Here is a 25,938-nt window from a genome sequence, read left to right on the forward strand (position 1 = left end):
TTTTAGTATTTTCTTTTATATTCCTAGGAGATTTTCTTTTAGAATTTCTTTCAGGAGATGATTGGTGAATTCCCTTAATTTCTATTTTACCCTCTGCTTCTAGGATCTCAGGGTGATCTTGCTGGATTATTTCTTGAAAAATGAAGTCTAGGCTCTTTTCTTGGTCAATTCTTTTAAGTAGCCCAATAATTTTGAATTATCTCTCCTGGATCTGTTTTCCAGGTCATTTGTTTTTCCAATTATTATTTTACATTTTCTTCTAGTTTTCGTTCTTTGGGGTTTCTTTTATTGTTTCTTGATTTCTCAAAAGTCATCTACTTCCTTTAGCTCCATACTACATTTGAAGAAGTTATTTTTCTCAGAGAGCTTTTTTTAATCTCCTTTTCCAACTGGCTGAATTTTCTTTTTAAGGCATTTTTCTCCTTATTTGCTTTTTGAGCTGATTTTTCCATTTGACCTTAACTGGTCTTTAACATGTTATTTTTCTTTAGCATTTTTTGTATTTTCTTCAACAAACTGTTGACTTTTTTACCTGTATTGCTTTCATTTCACTTCCCAAGTTTTCCTTTACCTCCCTTACTTGCTTTTCAAAGGGTTTTTTTTGAGCTCTTCTATAGCCTGAGCCCATTTCCTATTTCTCTTGGAGATTTTGGATACACAAATTTCAACTTTGTCATCTGCTGAGTATGTATTTTGATTCTCCATGAGACCAAAGTAATTTTCTATGGATGGGATCTTCTTTTTCTATTTGCTCATTTCCTACTTCCAAAGCTTTGGGGGGGGGGGTGGAGATAACCCCCACCTTAATTCCTTCAAGGTCTTATGAGAGGCTATGACTGCTCTCCTGCCTTTGTTCTGGTCTGTGGATTATCCCAAACACTACCATCTGCCCTGGAGCTGTGAGGAGGGTCGCTCCTCCTCTATGGTGGAATGGGGGGCCCAGACTCAACCTGGACCTGAGTGTGGACAAACAGCAGAGTTCTGCCTCACAGAGAGCAGAGAGAGCTCTGAAGGTTCTCCGACTCCCTTACCCTTTATGGGCTGAATGCTCTAGAAGCACTCTAGAAACCTGCTAGGTGGCTCTGCAGGTACGTGCTGTAGGGCTGTTCCTGATGCTGGTACTGGCCTCAGTCCCATCCTTACTTTGGAATGGTAGAGTTTTCTCACAGACCTTTCAAGCCATCCATGACAATCCCTGGTTCAAGAAGTCTGGAAATCTCCTATGCTGTCATGGACCTAGGCACCCCCAGGGACCCAGGCACCCCAAGGCTTGTTCTTGGAAGGCTGGAGATGGTTTGTTCCAGTGTGGTTGCAGCCCAGCTCTATTCCAATTCTTTCCAAACCTGGGTCCTGGTGAAACATACCTTTCCCATGGATCATCCAAGTTGTCTTGGATTGGGAAATGATATCACTCAGGCTTTCTGTGAGTTCTTCCCCCTCTAAATTTTTCTAGTCTTAATTTTATGACTTTTGGAGCTTTTAGGGGTTGAGTTTCTGGGAATTCTTGCCCTCACTTTATCATCTTGGTTCACCCTGCCTCCCCCATTCATTCATTCATTATCAGAACCAGGGAAATTAGTTAATCTAGATAAAAGAAGATTTAGGGGAGACAAGTTAGATGTTTTCAAATTTTAAGGGGTTGTCATATAAAAGAAGAATTAGATTTTAATTAAAGGTAATGGGTAGTAATTGCAAAGTGACAACTTTTGAATTACTATTAAGAGAATTAATTGTTGTCCAATATTTCTGTCAAGTACAGTTCTTCATGATCCAATTTGGGAGTTTCTTGGCAAAAGATATTAGACTGGTTTTCTATTTCCTTCTCTAGCTTATTTTACAGCTGTAGAAACTGAGGTAAACTGGGTTTATCACTTTCTCAGGGTAATAGAGCTATTAAGTGTCTGAAGTAAGATTTGAACTCAGTTCTTCTAGCCTCCAGCCTGGCCTCCATTCCCTGCTCCACCTAGATTCTTGCAAAGAATTAGACCTATCCAGAAATAGAGTGAGGTCCTAGAAATTTTCATCATGGAATTATTCATCTTAATGATGGAAAGAAAGGGATTTTTCTTTAGGAAAAGGTAGGACTAGATGGCCTCTAAGGTATTGGAATTCCCTTCTAACCTAGAAGGGGATACCTTTCAAAAGTGAATGAAATGAGTCTTAACACCTTTAAGGTAGCACATTAAATGGTAGAGTAGGAAGCAGAAGGAAGAAAACAAGCATTGTCTTTAGATGCAACAACCCTAGATTCAAATCCTACATTTTATACTGATTAAGTAAATGTGCAACTGTGGACAAGTCACTTAGCAGTCTAGAATTCTGTTTTCTGCATTTATAAAGTAAGAGGATTGGATCAGATGGCTTCTGTGGTCCCTTTCAAGTAGAGATTTATGATCTCCTTAGCCACTGACAAGAAGTAACAGCACTTTATAAATAATTCTTAATTAGGGAACTATGGAACTGGTAGCTTCCAGGTCATGTTATTGATGAATTCAAGTCTACGTTGTCTGTGGTAAGAGGAACAAAGAAAACAGATAATGAGTGACTATGTGTTCTCTGCAATCACCAGCCCTCCTCAGGACCTTTACTTTCCTTCACACTTTGGGATGCAAAAAGAAGATGCATCAGTGAATGGAAAGGACAACCAGGATGAAACGTTAATCACTTCTTAACGTTAAGCATGGGAATTTTGGCAGGATCCAAGGGACCCTATGAACAAGATAAGGGCACATTTTAAACTGTCTCAAAGTCAAAGCACCTATTCAAGGGGAAAGAATGTGGCAGGCAGCATGTGCCTGTGGCCAGAAACCCAACTTGTTAAGTAGAGCAAGGAGGATCAGTACAGGCCTGTGTTATGAGCTGAATGTCAAAAATGCAGCTTACAAGAGTCTTGGATTCTTGAGACACTGGGGTGGTTTTATTCTCAGCAGCTGCCAGATTACTGAATAAATGAAGTTCTGTCTTCAGGCTGACACATCAACAAGGTGATTCAGCAGTCATGTCATTCCTTACAAGATAGGCTATCTGCTAGAGAAGAGAAAATCTTTTCAGGTACATAAGAATGGGTCTGTCTCAAATAACCTTCCCCTGTTGTTGAGGCATGTCTTCCAGAAATTTGACCTTGAGGCTCTAGGAAAGAGGCTAGAATAGATACACATGGGACAGTGTCATAGCTTCTGCTATAGACTGTCTCCTGGACCTTCCCCATCCCAAAATAGGGATTGCCATTGATTCAGTACATCCCAAAATAGGGATTACCATTGATTCAGTACTTCTTTTTCTCATTAATCCTATAGTACATGTTGCCTTCACTGAGGTAAGAATTAGACTTGTGATTTCATTAATATAAAGAATTACTAGGTAAGTATAATTCTTCTATCAATGCAAATCAATATTCTCTCCAAAGCTTATAGTCATAGAGTTGTCTGGAGGAGCTGGTGACTTGGCCAGGGTCATACAGTCATACAGAAAGAAAGGAAAAGAAAGAATAAGGAAGGAAGGAAGGAAGGAAGGAAGGAAGGAAGGAAGGAAGGAAGGAAGGAAGGAAGGAAAAAAAGAAAGAAAGAGACAAAGAGAGAAGGAAAAAGGGAAAGACAGAAAAGAGAGAGAAAGTAAGAGAGACAGAGAGAAAGAAAGAAAGACATAGAGAAAGAAAGAAGAAAAAATATAAAAAAATTATTTTGGGGCAACTAGGTAGCACAGTGGATAGAGCACCCGCCCTGGAGTCAGGAGGACCTGAGGTCAAATTCGGCCTCAGACACTTAATGATTTTCTAGCTGTGTGACCTTGGGCAAGTCACTTAACCCTATTGCCTTGCAAAAACCTTAAACAAAATTCTTTCCCCTATATTTCTCATAAGGTTATAGCTATATCCAGAGAATTGTGTCATCATTATCTGAGAACTTTGACTGAAAAGGAATGCTTTAGAGACTGTTGATTTAAAGGAGAGAGGAAGGTTACCCAGTCTTGAGAATGAAAAAGTAATAAAGAAGCAAGTTGAGGGAAATGAATAGACATCAAGAAGGGAGAACATGTGCCACCATGTATTCCCGGAATGATTTGACCCACCTCATGCAAGAATCTCTAGTCTCTCCTGAGTGTTTTCCACAGAATTTCATGAGTTAGATTTTTCTACCACAGAACTCTAAATTGTTTTGTGACCATATCCCTCTATTACTGTGCTAAAAGAAAATAATTGATATTTGATTATAATCCACCTGGACTCTGCAAAGACATTGTACTAATTTGTGTGGAGGGGACAAGAATAATTCCTTTATTTGCTATTCGCTCAATATTTACATTATTGCTTAAAGACATTTTGCTATTGTTTTGTGACTCATACTTCATGCGTTGGGGACTGGGAAGGGATAGACACAATTCACAGGCCCTGATTTACATTATTTTCACTAATTAATGCAGACCCCCCCAACAGTTCACAGGCCCTGATTTACATTATTTGCACTAATTTATGCAGACCCCCCCCAAAAGAAAAAAAAAGAAGCAAGGGCCCAAAGTTAAAGTTCTTTGAATTTTCATGCATCAATTGTTACAAAGGGTTTATGAACAATGAATGATTATTAGAAATATTAGTCATAGCAGAATGATGATGGATTCGAGCAGGTGAGAGACTGGAGGCTAAACAAAGAATCTTAATTTAAAAAAAATCTGTCCAGCAAGAGCAACATTTCTTCTCAGTGATCATATCAATTCTTCTTCGGGTCTTGTACTGCAACTAGAATGACATTTACTATTCAAGATTGGGAGAGACAGAAAGATTTAGGGAATATCTGGTTTAATAATTCATGATACAGATAGGGAAGTAGCTAAATAGTTTGTGATGAGGTAGTCTCAGAACAATAGCTTTTCAGTTAAAATCCTGGGTCATCTCTGAATGTTTGTGGTATGGCATCACCAACTGACTCTGCCAGGTAAACAGACACCCTACTGGGGGGAAGGAACCAAGAATCACCATATTGTGCCAGAAACCTGTGACAGGGAAAGAAGTCTTTGAGAGGGACAGGCACAGCATAATTTCCTTATCACGGGAACAAAGAGAATGAATTCTTATACAATACCTATTATAGGCCAGGCACTATATAAACCTTTGTAAATATTAACTCATTCGATCCTCACAATAATCCTGGGAAAGAGATATTATTATCCTCATTTTATACCTGAGGAAACCGAGACAGAGAGGTTGTGATTTGCCCAGTCACACAGCTACTGTCTGAGGGCATTTGAACTTAGAGGTCTTCTTGATTCCAAGCTCAGCATTTTATGGATTGGTTCCCCACAATTCAACCTCAAAACAAGAGAACCATGGCTTGTCTTACACTCCACTCACAATAGTAATCTTTCTTCTAAACCTTGAATGCTCCAGTAAAGTATTACCTCTGCAGGTAGCATTTCAATTTAATTGTATATATGGCAGGCACTTCACCTATTCCTTATAGATCTGATGTGGTTTCTTAATAACCATAAAATAGATTCCCTTTTGCCTCCTTTGAGGCTTCCTTTCACCTGATTGCCTCACCCTTTTAAACCAATCTTGTTGATCTATCACATCAGGGAAGGTCCTTTGGAGAGAACTCACAGGATGAAAAAGTGGACTCTGTCTCTCAGTATCCTTGGACAAGGATATCCTACAATGTTTTGCCCACTACAATTGAAGAAACTCCAAATCTCCAAGCTTCCCTCCCAAGCAGTCCTCAGAGGTTCCTAAGAATATGATGATTGCCTTGTCAGCAGTTAACTCTACTGCTTGTTTTAATCCCTCACTAAATGGTGCTAATCTCCTAGCAGGCTTTGTGATTTTTTTTTCCCCTCCAAAGCAGCCTTTTGAGGTGAGAGTTCAGGTAACTGCTCAAATGTCATATTAGTTTTATAATCCCATAATTGATAGCAATTATAATGTAGAAGGATTTCTGGGACCGAGGTAGAAGTTTGTACTTTAACCATTTCTACTTAGCTAATTCCCACAAAGTTAATGGCATCACTGTTAGAACTCTCTAATTTATAGCACAGAACGCTGCTCTTCAAAGGGTAAATGACTGACATGAGGTCTCACAGCCAAAGAGAGAACAAGGACACAAACAAAAGAGTATGTTCTGGACCTGTAAACTATAGGAAAACGTTGCTGATGATCCAAAATGTCTGTGTCTTTTACACATGTCTGAATTAGAAAGATACTTTAAGTACTAGGTCATAACATCTGGCCATGGTCTTAAAGAACTTTTTTATGAGATACTGGGAAATTGAAGGTATCATGGGAATCTTTAGTTAGAATTTTTTTGAGTTTTTAATTTAAAATGGAATTTTACATTTAGTATGAGTTGATTATATATTCATACCCAGACACATATGAAGGTTCATGTGCTTTTAGACAAAACCCATGCATTATGTCCATATTTTACGTGCACTAAATATACTCCCTGAATTAAATAAATAATAAATAGACCCAAATATTATAGAGGAAAAACCCACTAAATGCCAGACTAGAAAATGTAGCCTCTTCTTTATGAAGCAATGGCACATACAACTGAAACAGTGCCCATTCATCAGAGAACCCTAAGAACTACTTCTAAGGATCATACTGAAACAGTATTTTCTTTAGAATAGGGTAATTACATCTGGAGCAAATGAATATAATGCTCCAAGTTACAAATAAATTTTTTTAACCCAAATATCTCTTCTTTCTCTAAACTGAACTGTTTTTCTTTCTCAAGCTTTAAAAAATTGGAAGGGACATTAAGTGTAACCATAGTCCAACTTTTTCATTTTGAATAAACTAAAATTTAGAGAGACTGAGAGATCTGATCAAGATTACAGAAGTGGTAAATAGAAGAATTTGAACCTAGATCCTCTGACAAAATGCATCATTCATTTCACTGTGCCACATTTACCTCTTGAAAGTTTATTTGTGAAATAGTAACTTTTACTGTCATTGAAGTTTCAAATAGAAATTATTCTAGTAGAGTAAGTAATCAAATCTAACAAAAGGCAGGGGACCTATGGCTACTTTATAGGCAAGGAAACTATCACTGAAATTATGAATTTATCTATATCTATATCTATATCTATATCTATACACATATTTAGAACATGGAATCATATTTAGAACTTAAAAGCCATGAGTTTGACTCCCTTATTTTACAGATCAGGAAACTGATCCATGAAGAGATTAATAAAGTTGTTAAATATATAGTTTATTTATGCAAAGTTTTTACATGTTGTTTTCTCACAAATATTATTGCATATAATACTCATAGTAAGGTGAGATAGTGCTGTTATTACCATATTTTACAGTTGAGGAAACTGAGGCAAATCAGGCTTAAGTGATTTGCTCAGAGTCACATAAGTAATGAATGTCTAAGACCAGATTTGAATTCATGTTGACCAGATTTGAATTCAAGTCATCCAGATTCCAGGCCAGTATAGTTTCTACTACTCATAATACCTGGCAGGTATTCAGCTTTTAATAAGCATTTATTGACTAACTGACATCTTGTTACCTCTTTGTTGCACTTAAGATATTGATGAAAAGTTGGGGAGAAACATTCTAACATAGTAAGATACCAGACTCCAGGACTTCAATTTATTTGTGATTTCAGCAAAATGGGGTAATCCTCAAGAGGTGCAGATTATAATGCATCTAAATCATTGTTGTCCCTGTCTTTTCACAAATCTTCCATTAAAAAAAATGGAGGCTTTTTTCTACCTAGTCCTTTACAAAACATGTTTGAAAAATTCCACCTAATGATTGTTAAAATGAGAATACTAGTAGAGAAAATCAAAATAAGAATCAAATTTAAAGAATTACTTTAGGGGCAGCTAGATGGAACAATGATAGAGCACCATCAGCCCTAGAGTCAGGAGGACCTGAATTCAAATCTGAGCTCAAACACCTATTAATTACTTAGCTATGACCTTAACCCCATTGCCTTGCAAAAAAACCACACAAAACAAACAACAGAAAAAAGAGAATTATTTTGATAAACATTAAGGCAGCATTAAAAAAAAAAAGTACTTTAATTATCATCAAAAGTCCAAAGATTAAGTCCTGGCTACACAGTTCATCAATTATGTGACTTTGAGGAAATTACCAAAACTTTCTGAACATCAGTTTTCTCATCTATAAAATGTGGATAATGATTGTATCATATACACCACAGGGTTGTTATAAGGATTAAATGAAAAAGATTTGCAACATACTTTGTAGATATGACTATGTCTGTATATGTATATAGGTCTGTGTGTACACACACAGACATGTATACTATATATATATATATATATATATATATATATATATATATATATATATACACACACACACTAAACATGCCCCCCACATATTGGGATATAATATATGTTTGCATGTGTGTGCATTGCATGTATATATTTATATATATATATCTTTTAATGCATAAATTTTGTATATATGTCTTATATATTAAGATATCTATATATTCATTTGTTTATGTATTTTCATACACATGCACACATATAGACTATATAAATATATTTTATATGTTCTACAAATTAGGATAGTTGTATGTATATGTGTATATTTATATCTTTTTCCTATCTTACATATTAGTATATATATATGTGTATATGTTTAAACATATATAACTTTTATATATTTACTATATATTCTACAGATTAGGATTTATCCTACATATTAGGACATATGTGTGTTCACTCTAAAGCCTTCATTTATTGCTTTATCCCATAAATATAGTTTTGCTGTTGTCCTCTACTCACTGATTTTGTGGATAGGAAAGGCATTGTCTATAGTTCTTTAAATTGTCTATTTCCAACTATACTGTCCTGACAACCACTATAATGATCACTAAGGACTTTGTATTCTATAATTTGGAAATAAACACATATGTAGTCATGTGACGGTCAATGTTTAACAACTGTCTTTTGGGATGGGGGGGCAGTGTATGGGGGAAAAGTTTAACATTTTCTCCATCATTTCCTTAATTCTAAATAACCAATAAAATATCAAATCAAGCCCTGAATTGTAGTTTTCTGATTTCCAAAGTGCAAAAACTCACTTTTAATTTAATGACTACCTTTTGCAATCCAATACAAACTTATTTCAAACCAGCACATCCATACATATATTTATATAATAGTCTAATACTTCATAGTACCTCTCTTGTATGTTTTAAATAGTAATTTAGTTGATGTTCTTCTAACAAGACACCATAATTATACATTTATAAGCATATACTTAACATGAGAAGATTAAATAAAGTTAGAAAAAAGACAAGAGTTGTAGTAGGCATTAATTGACTCATTCCATGAAGGTAGTCATGGATTGGACAGAATTTGGGGCAGACCGATACTGGACCTGTTCTCAGTGTAAGAAATATATAATCCCAGTCATAAAGCAAATCTAAGGTGTTATGTGGTAAAATGGATAGTGCAGAGCCTGAATCAGGAATACCTGAGTTCAACTCAGACTTACTAAATGTGTGACTTCAGGCAAGTCTTTTTAACCCTATTTTTCTGTTTTCTCATCTGGAAAAGGAAATAGCAAATGACTCCAGTGTCTTTCCAAGAAAATCCCAAATGGAATTATAGAGTTGCAACTGAAATAAACTGAACAACCACAAAGACAGATAAAATCCTAACCTAGGTTAGGTTAGTAGGATCAAGATTTTATTTTATTTTTTAATATAGACAAGATCTATGTGTGTATATAGACACACACATCTATAAATATATGTATAAATAGACATGTATAGTGCCTAGAATTTGCCAGGCAATGTGCTAAACCCTTTTTACAAATATTTCTCTTGATCTGCCATAATGACCCTGAGAAGTACATGCTGTTTATTAGTACTATTTGACATTTGAGGAAACTGAGATAAACAAAGTTTAAGCAACTTGCCAGTTTCCTCCAGCTAGTGTCTGAGAAGACATTTCAATCCAGGCCTTCCTGAGGCAGAACACTCTGTGTTGTGTGAATTGAGCCTGAGCCTGTAGATTCATCAAAAACAAGTTACCACTAAATTACCTGCCTAATTTTCTTTTTGAGAGTGTAATTTTAGACTGGCATTCTAGAGGAATGTCACAGAAATACTATACCAGATTTTCAGCTAAGTATTAGGAAAAGTGTTTATTCATGTACTTGTAGACATGAAGCAAAGTTATGAATGGGATTATTATATGGTGGGTGGATCCAAAATGAATCAACATCTTCCTGGTGAGAGAAGTTTAGAGGGTTGCCCCCTACTATATATCTTTAGTTTGAGCTTCTCATGAAGATACAGAATAATAAAATCAGGTTACAGAGTCTGGACAGGATAATGGACTGCCAAAGAAACTGAGATATGCAATTTCTTCCCTTAATTACAGAGGTGGGGGACAACAGGTGCAAAATGTTGTTAGCATGTAGTCTATCGTTGGTTGTCTATGTTGAACTTTTATTTTTTCTTTTAAAAATCATTCTTAAAAGAAAAAGCATAATGTTAAGGGTAGGAGGATATATTTAGAAGTGAATGTGTCATAAAAACAAAATGCAAAACATACAATAGGATGATTCTAAGGATAGAAAGAAGCTAAAAAATTAAGGATAAATTGCATCTCTGCATTAAATCAATAGGCTAAGTACAAAATAGTCAAGACATAGCTCACCTTGGTATTATAGAATAAATTTTGGATTTGCATTTAGTGTACCTGGGGCTGAATTCCAGCATTGCCACTTATAACTTTTGTGACCTTGGGAAAGTTACTGTTCTGGATTTCAGATAGCTATGGCAGATAACAAGATCTGGAGTCAGGAAGACTTGAGTTCAAATCCAGCCTCAAATTTGAATATAGGTATGTGTGCGTGTGTTTGTGCATGTGTGCATATGTGTGTTACTATATATGCATATACACATATATGCATGCATGTGCACACATACATATAGCAGTTCTATCTCCCTCTGGTTCCTCATTTATTAAGTGGAAATAACAATGGCACCTACCTCCAAAGGTTATTATGAGGTAAAATGAGATGTGTAAAACAATTTCTAAAAATTTTAAATGCTATATTGTTGTTGTTCAGTCATTTTTCAGTTTTGTCTGATTTTCATGGTCCTCTTTGGGATTTTCTTGTGAAAGATATAGGGTGATTTGCCATTTCTTTCTCCTCCTTATTTTATAGATGAGGAAACGGAGTTAAAACAATCACAATCCAAAATATCTTTTTCTCCTCTCTCCATTTTATTTTCTTTTTATTCTGAACTTAACACAAAATAAAATGAACATTGGGAAACATGAGAGGATTATACATGAAACTGTGGATTTCTATTATATGCCAAGTTTAACATTTATTTTTTATGTTTATATCCTTATCCTGTGTGAAAAAAATGAAAATGAAAATAAAAAAATACAAGAGTTTGCCATGAGGCTATGTATGTAAGCAACACATACGAGCCACCCTTGCAAATAACCACTTGCCCAATCTATTCAGCATTAAGTTAAGTGGGAAAAAAATTGAATTGTATTTTATTTTACCACTTGGTACTTCTTGAGGGAATGGTGACCTCATAGGCAGTTTGATTCACTGTTGTTTGCATGTTTCATAGAGCTAATTTTCTTGCATTTTCTTTGCCTTTCCAGTTCAAGGAGAAGATTGCCTTGTGAAGAGAGGAAAAAATGAAGTTTCCTCTAAGAACTTATGAAAAGGGAATGAAAAATGAGTAGAGTCTGCTTAGTTCAATTTCACCTTAAGTTATAAATTAGAGGAGAGAGGGAAGTCTGGCCTAGTAGAGATAGTACTCAATTTGGAGTCAGGACATCCTGAATTCAAATGTCATCTCCAGGACAAGTTCTGAGACCACAAGACATGAAAGCTTTGTACATATCAGCTATAAATTTTTTTAGACTAGGTCTATCTATCTTGCCCAGGTAGAAGTTCAGTGTCCACTAATAGATCAGTCCCAATCTTGATGGACACACAAAAAAATACTTAACAATTATATCTAATTTAATCCTTGCAACCACACAGGGATGCAATTATTTTCCTCATTTTACAGCTGAGGATACAAATTTAATTTAAATGACTTGCCTGGTATCAGTGTTGTAAGTATTTTTAACCCAGGACTTCCTGAGTCCAGTTCCTGTACTCTATTCCCTGCTCTCACTACCAGCCTTAAAGCCTTTAACTTGTTCTGTTTGTTTGTTTGTTAGTTTGCTTTTTTTTTTGTTTTAATCTGCGTGAATTTACCATTCCAAGGCTGCATGGAATCTCTTCACTCCCTGGCTCTCTAAATTGATGCTAGGGTAGAATGGATACCTACTCAACTTTAGCCTTGCTTTAGCTCAGGTTCTAGAGATGCACTAGCCTCAGCCTTCCCCGCAGAAGGGACTATAGATATGTACTGCCAGGCCCCAAAAGGTATGTTATTATTAAAATACAACTTTAAGTATAATTACTAACGTCAGTTAAGTCAGCCTATCATAATCTTGGGGGGGCAGTACAGATAGCAGAGAGTGGTGACAATGCTACTATTGGGAATAAAAGAGGTGGCACAAGATCAATTTTTTCCCAAATCAGTGTTTGTTGCAAGAATTACCTGGAATTCAGTAGATGAAAGCAGATATACAATAAAGTTATCTTTGTTTCAAGGCTTGCCAAATCCTGGTAAAAATAATAACAATGGAAATAACAACAATGACCACAAAACCCAACAGCCTCTGATTATGAATGATTCTAGAGGAAGTGGATCATATAAATTTGCCTTTTTTGGTGACACATACATATAGTGACTGACAATTATTCTGTTCCTCTTCTGCCAGGATACTAAATATGGGTCTTTCCTACCTGAAAAAAAATTCAAGATGCTCTTGAAATTCAGCCAAGTGAATCTTGTCACACTGAATGCATTCCAACACAGACAAAGACAAAGTCTCCATGAGTTGAGTAGTGAAGAAAAAATGTAAGGAACTCAGTACAAGCATCTGCCTCTTGCATTGCTTATTACAAAACACATCAGAGTCAAATATCATTTCTAAAGGCTGATATCAATCTTCTAAATTATTGGAATCATAAAAAAATTCAGGTGGGACAGGTAGAACAGAAATAAGAAATGGGAAGGAGATAGAGATGGACAGAGACAAATAAAGAGATAGAAATCAGAGACAGATAAAAATGGAAACAAAGAAAACAGGATTTAAAAAAGAATTACTAGACTTGAAGGGAACAGGGAGATTATTAGCTGTCAATGGAAACATTTGGGGTTACACTCCTGATGTCAGCCATGTATTTTACCTTGTGATTCAAAACAAATTATATGCACCAGCATTTAGAACTATACATTTAGAGTTGCAAGAGCCCAGAGTGATTAAGTGATTTGCCCAAAACTTGAGACAGAAGTAGGTCCCCATGGTCCAAGTGATGTTTTCCATTGTACCATGTTACATAGTTCACCTCTCTCCCTATGTCACCATCTTTTTGCTTACAAAGTAGAATTAAATATGTTTGCATTAGCAAACCATAGTGCATGACAAAGTAGATCTGCAATCAGCAGACCAAAGTTTAAATCCTGCATCTTTCATTTGCCATTTATGTGCCTTTGGATTGAACATAAAACCTCTGTAAGTCTCAATTTCATCATCTGTAAGCCAAGAGGTTTTTGAGAGAAGTTGTAAAGGTGGCATCAGGTTGGATATGTGATCCTCTGAAAGTCATTTAGCTTCCTTCAGCCTCAGTTGCTATATCTGTAAATTAAGGAAAATAATCATACTTTAAGATTGAAAAGAAGGGTTGAAACTCACAGTGCTGCTTTAGAAAGGGCAGGAAAAGTTGTGTAAGCTGCACATAAGAAGTTGTTGCTGTTGTTTGTCCTTTGTTATTGAAGAGGACCAATGATATAGATGATATCTTGACTTTTCTGTGAATTGGATTTAAGTGAAGCAGTTGCATAAAACTGTCAGCTGCACTCTCTCTTCCAGTGTCCTTGAAGTTTAGTGGCAAGACAAAATCATGATAAATCAAGACCACTGTCAAAGGTTGGGATGCAGTGGATGACTTGGGTGTCTCTGATGCCTGACCAAGCTCTAAAAGTGCCTGCTTCAGTCACCTTCATGGCCATTAAAATAATTACTTGCATCTACCTGGTAAAATTTTCTCATCCTTGGGGTAGACATTCTCTCTAACTCAATAAGTTTCAGCTCTGTTGGTTACCCTCAGCCTGGTTTAACTCGTCTGCTGAGGTTATTATACTTGATTATGATTGCTGAGTTGGGTGAAGGTGGAAAACAAAGGTGGATGAGCAGCGCTGAAAAGGTTTGGATAAGCCCTCACACTAGGGGTACTAGTCATTAGAATGAAGAAAGAAAGAAAGAAAGAAAGAAAGAAAGAAAGAAAGAAAGAAAGAAAGAAAGAAAGAAAGAAAGAAAGAAAGGAAGGAAGGAAGGAAGGAAGGAAGGAAGGAAGGAAGGAAGGAAGGAAGGAAGGAAGGAAGGAAGGAAGGAAGGAAGGAAGGAAGGAAGGAAGGGAGAGAGAGAAAAAGAGAAAGGAAAAAAGAGAGAAAAAGAGAAGGAAAAAAGAAGGAAGGAAGGAAGGAAAGAAGGAAGGAATTAAAAAGAACTCTGGTGCAAAATATCTTCCTGTGACTTCATATGAAAATAAGGGGAAAATATTGAATGAATATTCAGGGGCCTATACCCATAGCATAAGCCATAAAACAAACAGATGTTGTTATAAAGGTTTTGCTTTTCTGTTCCTTTTCAAGTGGAGGAGGGGGAATGATAGAGAAGTATAAGGATAGCAAGTGGAGGGGAAAAAAGAAAAGAAAAGAGGATTATTGAGTCATTTTCAAAGACCAGAAAGAACAAATATTTTGAAAGTGATAGTTCATATTTATTATATACTTAAAAAGAAAAAATAAATTATAGAGACCTGCAGTTTTATGTACAGCACTCTATTTCTATTCTACTATATATATGTATGCATGTATGTATATATATATGAATGTCCATTTTATTTATAATTTGTCAAATTCAGAATAAAATTTAATGAAAAAAATGAAATAGATGGTATAGTTGGGGAACCTCATTTGCCTGAGTTAAGCAGATATTTGTGCTGTTCCTAATTCAAAAGACAAAAAAGACACAGAAACACAATATGGTCTGTTTAGAAGACCACTGAACTTATTGCTAAAAGAAATGGCTTCAAAACTATTGCTCAGGGGCAGCTAGGTGGTTCAGTGGATAGAGGATCTATCTGGAGTCCGAATGACCTGAGTTCAAATGTTACCTTAAACACTTAATAATTATTTAGCTGTGTGACCTTGGGCAATTCACTTAACACAACTGTCTTGAAAAACCACACACAAAAATAATGAAAACCATTGCTCAGATTTTTTTTGACCTTTACATCTTAAGCAAATCACCTAACCCCACTTAACCTCAATTTATATTTGATAAAATAAGGATAATAATATGTGCATATAATCACAGAGTTGATATAAGAGAAATGTTTTTATTACTCTTAAAGCTCTAGATAATTGTGTTATTAGTGTATTATAAATTTGAATAAAAAACTCATGCAAGTTAAAAAAAGAAAATTAGATGAAGAATCATAGGTCTTGAGTTTGAATCTTGACTCTATTACTAACTGTAAGGCCTTGTACAGATAAGTACAATTTTTTTCCCTCAATTTCCCCATTTGCTAAATAAGGAATAAGACTAGATGGTCTCTAAGTTTACTTCTAGCTCTAAATCCTAGGATCCTCTTGTGGAATGAGAAAATATAACCTATCAATATGCACTGGGCTTTTGAGGTTATTTAGACACTGTTAAGCAAGGAATAATATATTGAATTCAACTTGATTAATCTCTATATATGCCCATCTTGAAACAGACACATTTTCTAAATACACAAATGTACCTGCATGTTTATCAACCTCACACATGCCAACTAGCCCACCTTTGAGTCTGGGAATCTCTCTGAATGGAAAATATCAATTGATTTTGGCCTCAGTAAACAAGTTCCAAAAAACAGTCCATGAAGATTTCCAGGTATTCTTGGAAGCAAGATCTTTAAGCTATAGTGTTTGTATATGGGCTACATTGTACAGTGAAAAGAGTGTTAAATTTCTCAGGGAGCTTGGGTTCAAATTTTGTTTGTTTACTACTTATTTCAAATTGGAAAGAAATCATAATCATTCAGAGTCTGAATTTTCTCAAGTGCAAAATGGCACAGTTGGACAAGATGACTTCTGAGTTCTTTCCAACCCATGAATCTTTAAGGCTCAGGGGTCTTAAGCTAGAATCCATACTCAGAAGAGTATAAAATGAATTCATGAAGTTGCAAAGGAGAGAGAGAGAGAGAGAGAGAGACAGAGACAGAGACAGAGACAGAGACAGAGACAGAGACAGAGAGACAAGAGACAGAGACAGACAGAGGGAGACAGAGACAGATACAGACAGACACAGACAGAGACAGACAGATCATGAGAGAGGAAGAGATTCGGAGACAGAGACAGAGATAATGTATTTCAATATAATTGGTTTTTGTTTATGTATTTTAAAGCATTATTCTTAGAGGGGGACTACAGATTTCATCAAACTGTTTAAAGCATCATTGATGCAAACAAAAAAATGAATGATCTCATCTCTAAGATTTCTTATAGTTCTTATTTTATATTCCAATGACCCAATGCTTCTCCCATGCTATAAATTGAAATGAGGAAATGAAAGTTAATTGAGGAAAAAATTTCCTCCCTCTCTCCCCCTTCCAAGACTTAGAATACAAAAATCATTTACCTATGGTTCAAATAAAGAAGTACAGGTACAAACCTAAATAAGTAACTAATTGATATAGTCTCAACACAGCTCAGGGCAAAGACCAGACTTGGAAAAGTGCCCCACTTTCCAGTGGAAAATTCCAGTACTCTTTGGAGGGAAGATGCTGATGTTTGGGATTTCCACCAAAGCCTAAGTGTTGTCTTCCAACAGCTGTGTTTCTGGCTGGAACATGCTAAACAAGTTAGCTTATGTCTCATGCTTGTTGAGTATTAATCACAATTCTAGTTATGTTCTTTTAAGAAACAAGGAGAAACCCCAAGTGGGTTCTGAAACAGTAATCAAAGGAAACAGAGAAAGAAGGTAAGTGCTGGTGTGATGGCACATGCTTATAATCCCTGATGCCACGGGCAGGTGGGAGGATGAAACTGGTGGATTGTTTGAGGTCATGGATTCTAAGATATTTATAATAGAGCAAAACACACAGGGTGATGATGGGGGGAGGTTACTAGATTATCTAAATCTGGATGGAAATGTAGTAGGTTAAAGCTCTTGTACTTAATAGCAGATGGTTTGTGTATGTAAGTGGCCACTGTACTTCTAGCTTGGATGAGAACCTGTGAAAGAAGAAGGAAGGAAGGAAGGAAGGAAGGAAGGAAGGAAGGAAGGAAGGAAGGGATGGAAGGACAGAGGAAAATAAGTAAGCCTATTTTGTCTTAGTCAAGGCCTTTAGAAGGACTTTAAATCTTGCATTGAAATGATATACACAAGCACACGAGTTAATGCATTTTTGTGCAGCCCTCACTATAAAGCTATTTCTGGGTCTAAAGCTATCTGGATATTTTTATTCTCTGTAGGGGGCCAAGCAGGGATGCATTTAGGTTTGATGCAGACTCTTGGCAGAGCTTGTGACCCATGTGCATCTGAATGTAGATCTATGAGTACATCCACAGGCCACCCCCAAGGCTGTGAAGCCACATCTGTTTGAATATTCCAGATGTTCACATAGTCCAATTCCCTAGGAGGTGTTCCAAAAATATTCAGAACAACACTAAAATTATTGGAATTATTCTATGCCCTCCCAGGGTGATGCTCTGAAAAGGATGAGGAATTCTTTTGAATGTGTAAATTTTGGTATATATTTGCTTTAAAAACAAATAAAAAAGTCCTATTAATTAGCTTCCTGATACAACTTCCATACTCATGGAAGATTCTGTGACTTTCTGCATCTGGGAATTAGTTAGAGAAGCAGGGAAGGAAAAGGCATTTATTAAGCACCTACCATATGTCAGACACTATGCTAATTATAAATATTATCTCATTTGATCCTCACAACAATCCTGCCCATTTTACAAGTTGAGGAAACAGAGGCAGAAAAGGTTAAATAAGTTGCCCAAGATCACATGAGTAGTAAGTGTCTGAGTCAGTCTTGAACTGAGGTCTTTCCTGACTCCAGGTCAGTTCTCTATCCACTTCATTTTCTAGGCGTAACCACAAATGAAGGATAGGGTTAGGCAACAACACCCAGGAATCTCTTGCTAAGGCTGAAATGACCTCCCAGAAGTCAATGCATCCTTAGAGGGATCAAAGATTTAGATCTGGAAAGGTATTTAGAGATCATTTAATCCAACAATTCTCCACCTGGGGTCCCTGGACTTGTTTTTAAACTATTTTGATACTTGCATTTTAATACAATTGATTTTCTTTTTAATTCTATGTATTTTATTTTGTACATTTAAAAACATTATTCTGTGGTGCCTGTAACTGTCACCAAACTGCCTATGGGCCCCATGAGGCATAAAAGATTAAGCATGGCTGAAAGTTCATCCAATCCCCTCCTTTTATAGTTAAGGATATTGAAATGCATAAAGGCTTACTGACCTGAATAAGATCAAAGGTGTAAGCAGCACAGTCCAGATAAGAATCCAGGTCCTCTGATTCTTTCCATAGAATCATTTAGGACCTTACTTTATAGAACCAAAGAAATTAAATTGATTTTGTTGAGATAGAACAAATCTTGTTCCTTCTACCCTCCACTTTTTTCTTACACCTCATTCAAAGTGGGATTTGCCCCCACAGATTTCTTCCTTTTGTGCCAAATATGCTTTCAGCCAGATCTGTGACCCAAGACAGCCTGTGGTGGGAGAGTTGCCAGGGCAGCTGGTATATTTGAGAGGGAATGTGAGTGTGCTTCCTTAACTAACCACACTGAAACCAACTCACCAGGATACCCTCATTGAGGGGTGGAGAAGGACAACACTGTGACTTCTGGAAGCCTGTCAATATTGGGACAAGAGAGAGGCAAACATTTGGATTGGCCTCGATGAACTAAATGTGGTTTCTGAAGGATAAGGTAATAGGAGGAAGGATTACCTACTGCCATCATTATCATTCCAAGAAGAGTGATATCATAATAACTTCTCCATGGCCCTATTTTCACTGGCCTTCTTTTGTCCCACAAGCAGCGATGTATCTTTGTAGAGGATATCTTGCACATAAAGGCAGTTGAGTGGTGTAATGGATGAAACATTAGCCCTGGAGTTATGAGAACCTGAGTTCAAATTTGCCCTCAGACATGTGATTCTTTCTAGTTGTGTGACCTTGGGCAAGTTACTTAACCCTGATTGCCTCACAACCAGGGCCATCTCTGATCATCCTGTTTTGGATCTGGCCCCTGGACCCAGATGGCTCTGGAGGAGAAAGTGAGTCTGGTGAATTAGCACAGCACTCTCACTCAAATTCAATTCATGTGCTTGTCGTGGAATTACTTCCCAGATGTCAAATTCTTCTTTGAAAATGAAGGACAAGCATCATCATCGACCCTGAGCACTTGTGAAATTAAATGTACCTTGAACATAGCCATGGACCTGTTCTTTTGCCTTTCCCCAAACCTACCCCATACCCCAACTAGTCAGTGAGGATTTATCTTGTGGTCATTAAGGCAGGCTTTCTTCATTAAACTTTTGTGTGAATCACTGAATTAATCGGGGACAGTTAGGTGTTACAGTGGATAGAAGCTGAAAACTTCAGCTTCACAAGTTCAGATTCAGCCTCAGACATTTACTAGTTGTGTGACCCTAGGCAAGTCACTTACTCTGTTTGTCTTAGTTCCTCATCTGTGAAATGAACTGGAGAAGGAAATGGCAAATTACTCCAATATCTTTACCAAGAGAACCCCAAATGAAGTCACAAAGAGTTGGACACAACTGAAAAGACTGAATAGGTAGTGAGTCAATAAGCATTTATTAAACACGTAGTGATACTTCAATAATAGTTCCTTTTATTAAATTCGTTGGACAATTTTGTACCTATAGTATACTGGATCTCTACTAGGAAATGGTTATAAAAAATTGAAATGAAATGTGTAGAGAAATCAAGTAGAAAGCAATTTCATAAGAGAGATAGAGAGTGTTAGAGTGAGTTAGAGAAGGCAGAAATAAATTCTAGTCCCAAGGAGACTTCCTCCTAGTGGAAGATAAGAAATGTGTAGAGAAATCAAATAGAAAGTAATTTCATACCAGAGAGACTGAAGAGTGTTAGAGTGATTTAGAGAAGACAGAATGAGAGAGGAGTATGAGGAAGAGGAAGAATATTTAAGAAAGTTTAAACTTTAAAAACATTTAACCCTTCCCTGGACTGAAAAGCAGAAAGTTGAACCCCTTTTCTGATGCCATTGAGGTAGGAACAGAAAACCAAAACCTTGCCTTTAAAGCTAACTTACCTATTTAATAACATTGAGCAAGTCACATAGTCCCCCAATTAAGTTTTGTTTTGGTTTTTATTAGGTGTCCTCTAAGCTACATTTCTCACTCTATCCTATGATCCAAGACTTATTCCAGTTTTAGGATTAAGAAGATGCAAGTTCCAAGAGAAGAAACTTGCAATTTTGGTCTCAATCTGAGCTTGATATTGTGTTCTTCTTATTTTAAGAGTATATAGGAACTTTGATCCAGATAGACATAGAAGGAACCTCAGAGACCATCTAATTTAATCCCTTGATTTTATAGATGAGGAAACTGAGGCACAAAGAAGCTAACAAGGTCACACAGATGGCAAATTTCAGGAACTCAGAGGCTTCCAGAGTCAACACACTATCCATTGTACCATATGATCATGAATGGATGTACCTTGTGAAAATATTTCATGGAACATATGAAGGTACAATCTATAATATATTTAGTCTAGGTTCAGGTCTTAAATTCAATCTAGAGGCAGCTGGTGGCTCAGTAGTTAGTTATATGGTCCTGGGGTCACAATGACCAGACTTCAAATCTGATCTTTGGCACATGCTAGCTGAGTGACTCTAGGCAAGTCCTTTCATCTCTATTTGTCTCAGTTTCCTCAATCCTCAACTGCAAAATGAACATAATAATAATAGTATCAACCTTGAAGAGTTACTATGAGGATCAAATGAAATAATATTTAATAAGAAAAAAACATAATCACAGCATTAGACACATAATAGGTACTATATAAATGTTCCTTCCCTTATCTTACTTCCAGGGTACAAGCTACAGTTCCTAGGATTTATCCATTGTGTTGATTTGATGTTACCATGAAGTGTATTTATGCATTGTTGGTGGAGCTGTGAACTGATTCAACCTTTCTGGAGAGCAATTGGAATTATGTTCAAAGGGCAATAAAAATGCGCATACCCTTTGATCCAACAATACTACTACTACTACTACTACTACTACTACTACTACTACTACTACTACTACTACTACTACTGTGTCTGCATCCTTATCTTGAAGAGATTGTGAAAAAGGGTAAAAACCCCACATGAACAAAAATATTGAAAGTAGTTGCTTGTAGTGGCAAAGAATTGGAAATTGAGGGGATGCTCATCAATTGAGGAATGGCTGAACAAACTGTGATATATATATTTGATGGGACACTATTGTTCTTTAAGAAATTTCAGAAAAGCCTGGAAAGACTCTAATAAATTGCTATTAAGTGAGATAAGCAGAAACAGAAGAACATTACACACCTTAACAACAACATGGGGTGATAATCAACCTTAATGGTTTTGCTTGCTCCATCAGTGCAATAATCAGGGACAATTTTGTGATGGAGAATGCCATCTGTATCCAGAGAAGACCAAAAATTATTATCTTCAATTTTTAAAAAGTTGTCTTATGTATTACATATTTTTGCTATATCTAATATTTGCTTTCTTTCTTATGGATCTGTTTTTTCTCTCAACACATCCAATTTTGATCTATGCACATCATGGAAATAAATGTAAAGACTATATTAGATGGCTTTCTGTTGGGGAAGGAGGGAAAGGAGGGAGGAGGAAATTGTAAAATTTAAAACCTTAAGGAAAAAATAATTGATAGAAACTATCATTGTATGTAATTGGAATGAAATAGTTATATAATTTTTAAAAAGTTACAATGAAGTGAAGGGAAAGTTATCTCCTTTTGTCATTGAATGTACTTTGGGATCATTTTATTGACATAAATATTATATAGCAATAAACCTAAATGTGTTCCAAATTCTTGAAAAAAATGACAGAAGTATTTTGTTTTGTTTGTTCTTCTTTGACTTATGATTTCATCAGTGTAAGAAACTACTGGTGATGAGCTCATCTATCAATACAAATCTCTGTATCTGCTCTGCAAATTTATAGTCTTAAAAACTTTCCTGGGGATATTGAAGATTAAATGACTTGCCTATGGCTAGATAGCTAGTCTGACAAAAACTAGATGAGAACTAGGCAGGGCACTAGATATATCCTTGAACCTGTATTTGGGAAAAACTGAGTTCAAATCTTACCTTATATACTTTCTAGCTTAGAGCTCCTGGACAAGTCATTTGACCTCTTTACATTCAGTTTCCTCATCTGGGGATTCATGACCTGAGTTCAAATCTACCTCAGATACTATCTGTGTGATCTTGGCAAGTCAACCCTTGGAGGGAAAATACAATGCATATCATTATTATTAAACAGGACTTACTTGTGAATATCTTGATTTCAAGGCTGGTCTTTTTTATCCAGTATCACATTTTGTCTTTTCATAATGAACCTAGAACATAATAAAGAAAACAATACTTTTCCTACTTTCTTAAAATGGAAGTTAAATTATACTTTTTTAAAAATCTCCAAGGTAGGGGTGGCTAGGTGGCGTAGTGGATAAAGCACTGGCCTTGGAGTCAGGAGTACCTGGATTCAAATCCGGTCTCAGACAATTAATAATTACCTAGTTGTGTGGCTTGGGCAAGCCACTTAACCCCATTTGCCTAAAAAACCCCATTACCTAAAAAAAAAAAAAAAAGAATCTCCAAGGTAGCATCAGAAAGTCTCATTAATAAGACTTTTAAATTAGGTTTGAATTACATTGATGAGGTTACTATAGGACACAAATGAGCCTTTGCCCAGAACACTAACTCATTTCCTTCCCTTAAGGGACATTCATTTCATTACTATGTATTTTTTCCTTACTTAGATGACACAATGGAAAACCATTCCTTCCCCATGTACTAAGCTATAGGAAAAGACAGTGATAGACAGTCCATCTGAAAACCAGGAAATCAAGTCACAGAGTTGCTAAGCATAACATCACCTTCAAAGCTTAAATTATTCTGCTAATTAGCTATTGATCTAAGCATTAAAACAAATGGTGATCTACAAAAACTACCAAGACACTTCATATATATTCTTTGAAGATTAGAGAAGGGAAAAGAAATTATTTTTATAGACATTTCCTTTTAATTCAATGATTTTTTAACATGAATAATATAGATTGTGAACATATTTGAAGTGGGGTGGGCAAATTCTGATGAAAAAATTTATGATGTATGAGCTTTACTAATCTGTAACTGAAACACTGTATTTCATTCAATTGTGAATGTAGGAGACAAACATTTGTTTTGAATGGGTCCACAAGCTTCACCAGATTGCCAAAGGAGTACATGATAGAACAAAGCTTGAAAATTTTTGCTTTAGTTACAAGGGGTCTGTCAAATACTTTGGCAATGTAGTATAATAGAAAGAATGCTGGAATTGATGTCAAAAGGACCTGGGTTCAATTTCATCTCTGTTACCAGTGCAAACTGCAACCCTTAATACTAATATTCCCTGAACCTTAGGACCTTCAGTCATAAAATGGCTATAATCCTTGTACCCCTTAACTCACAGGTTCATTGTGAGAACTATAGAAATATGAGCTGTTATTATTATCCTTCCTCAGATTTAAAAGTCATTTCTTAGGGCCAACTTTGCTTGATAGACTTAGGCTTAGCAAGCTTCAACAATGTCATCATTTAACCTGCTAACCTCTTTTTGATTCTAAATTTCCAAGAAGTTAAATTATGTCATTCTTCTGTTATTTTATTGATTTGTATCATTTTTTTCATTAGTTGAGGTACATCAATTATTTGAGAACAGTCCAGATTCCTTGAAGAAATAAAGAAAATGATCAATGTGTGTGTGTGTATGAGAAAGACAGAGAGATACAGACAGAAAGACAGAGAGATAGAGACAGACAGACAGACACACACACACACACACACACACACACAGGGGTGGGGGGGGAGACAGACAGACAGACAGACAGACAGACAGACAGATAGAGAGTAAAAGAAAGAGAAGTTAATGAGACCTGCAGTATCAGTGTAAGAAGCTCCTGGTAAGAAATTCCATCTGACAATGTAAACGCATGGCCTTGGGCGCTCAAAATTAAAGTGATCCATCAATATCAGATGGACAATCATGTTGCTTTCCTCCCCATTACCAGCCCATCAAACCACCAGGGCAAAGTCAGTGTTTCAAAAGAACTGATGTTTTCAGTTAGATCTGTCCTAAACCTTTTGCAAAATTCCTTTTATGACAAGTGGATACCTGACTTATTGGCATATTTTCTTTTCTTTTCTGCCCAACTGTAAACAATGGGCTCTTTTTAAACATGTTCTGTATGTGTGTTGGGAACCTTGGGTACAGAGAGAACATTTTGGCACTGGGATTGATTTTCAGATTCATCCAGAAAATTTTTCCCCTATTTTCTTGCCTATAATGAGGTAGCTGTCAAAATGTAAAGAGGGTCCACTGGCTCTTAATCTTTTAGGGTGCTTTCTCCCTCAAGCCAATAATTTGCTAAAGTACATTTGAATGAGAACTAGTTCCAGGAAGATATATCTAGATACACAAATAACAAGCAATGTGTTCTAGCCTGTTGCTTTCCAATTCCTGGCCAGGTGAGGGCCACCATTTTGTTTCTATTTTTATCTTACAGGACAAATTAATAATAAATCTTTCTAATTAATAAAGGAATTAAACAGAACCCTAAATTAGAGATAACCAATGGAAAGTCTAGATGCTTTATTAGTATCTACATAATACCAAGAAATCTGGAGGAAAGTATCCAGAATGGTAGATGAATTTGCTGTAATAGATTTTCAGTGGAGTCTCAATAAGGGATGAGTTTTAATTTTCACCATTCAGGGCAGAAGCAACATGGGTGAAAACACAGATTCATAGAAGCAACAGAGCATCTAATTAATGGAGAATTATAAGCAGCTTTATAAAAAAAGACGGGATTATACATAAGAAAAGTGACTATCACTCTACAATTAGAATTGTACCATCAAATTCATGTCATAGTATAGAGTGCCACACTTGAAGACAAAAAAAGGTCTTGGTTTGAATCCTATCTTAGATATTTATGAGCTAGGTGATCCTGGGCATGTCACTTAAATTTTCTGAGTTTCAGTTTCCTTATCAGTAAAATGGGAATAATGATAGATCCTACTTTAATGGAGGGAATCAAGTAATTCCCCCCAATGAGCATTTTTCAAACTTTTATGCACTATATAACCTTATAGTGTAAGTGGCACACTGTAGAAATGGTTATTGCTATATTTGGAGTCATATGAGAAAGCAAGTTCTTCCTCCTAGAACTCATATTGACAAACAATAAATGAACAGTGATATGTAGGTTAAAGTTTGGATTAAGTGATTTAACAAAGACTAAAATGGGTGGGCAGAGACAAGATGGTGGAGTAAAGTCAGGGACTCACCTGAGCTCTCCTCTGAACCAATTAAATGCCTTTAAATAATGATTCTAACCAAATTCTAGAGTGGCAGAAGTCACAAAAAGATTGAGTGAAACAATTTTCCAGCCCAAGACAACTTGGAAGATTTATGGGAAGGCTCTGTTGTACAGGGATTAGAAAGGACTC

At 36.1% G+C, this 25,938-nt stretch overlaps 1 long non-coding RNA gene across 2 annotated transcripts in view; it reads right to left on the minus strand.

The window, feature by feature from the left end:
* Positions 1 to 25,938, minus strand: part of LOC141520260 (uncharacterized) — a 232,082-nt gene that overhangs the window by 166,420 nt on the left and 39,724 nt on the right. For both annotated transcript variants that reach the window (XR_012477572.1, XR_012477573.1), the window contains exon 2: positions 22,719 to 22,787. This is a non-coding gene — a long non-coding RNA (uncharacterized LOC141520260). The remainder of the gene's footprint in view (positions 1 to 22,718; positions 22,788 to 25,938) is intronic.

This window comes from Macrotis lagotis, chromosome 4, assembly GCF_037893015.1.
Source record: "Macrotis lagotis isolate mMagLag1 chromosome 4, bilby.v1.9.chrom.fasta, whole genome shotgun sequence".
Taxonomy (NCBI): Eukaryota; Metazoa; Chordata; class Mammalia; order Peramelemorphia; family Peramelidae; genus Macrotis; species Macrotis lagotis.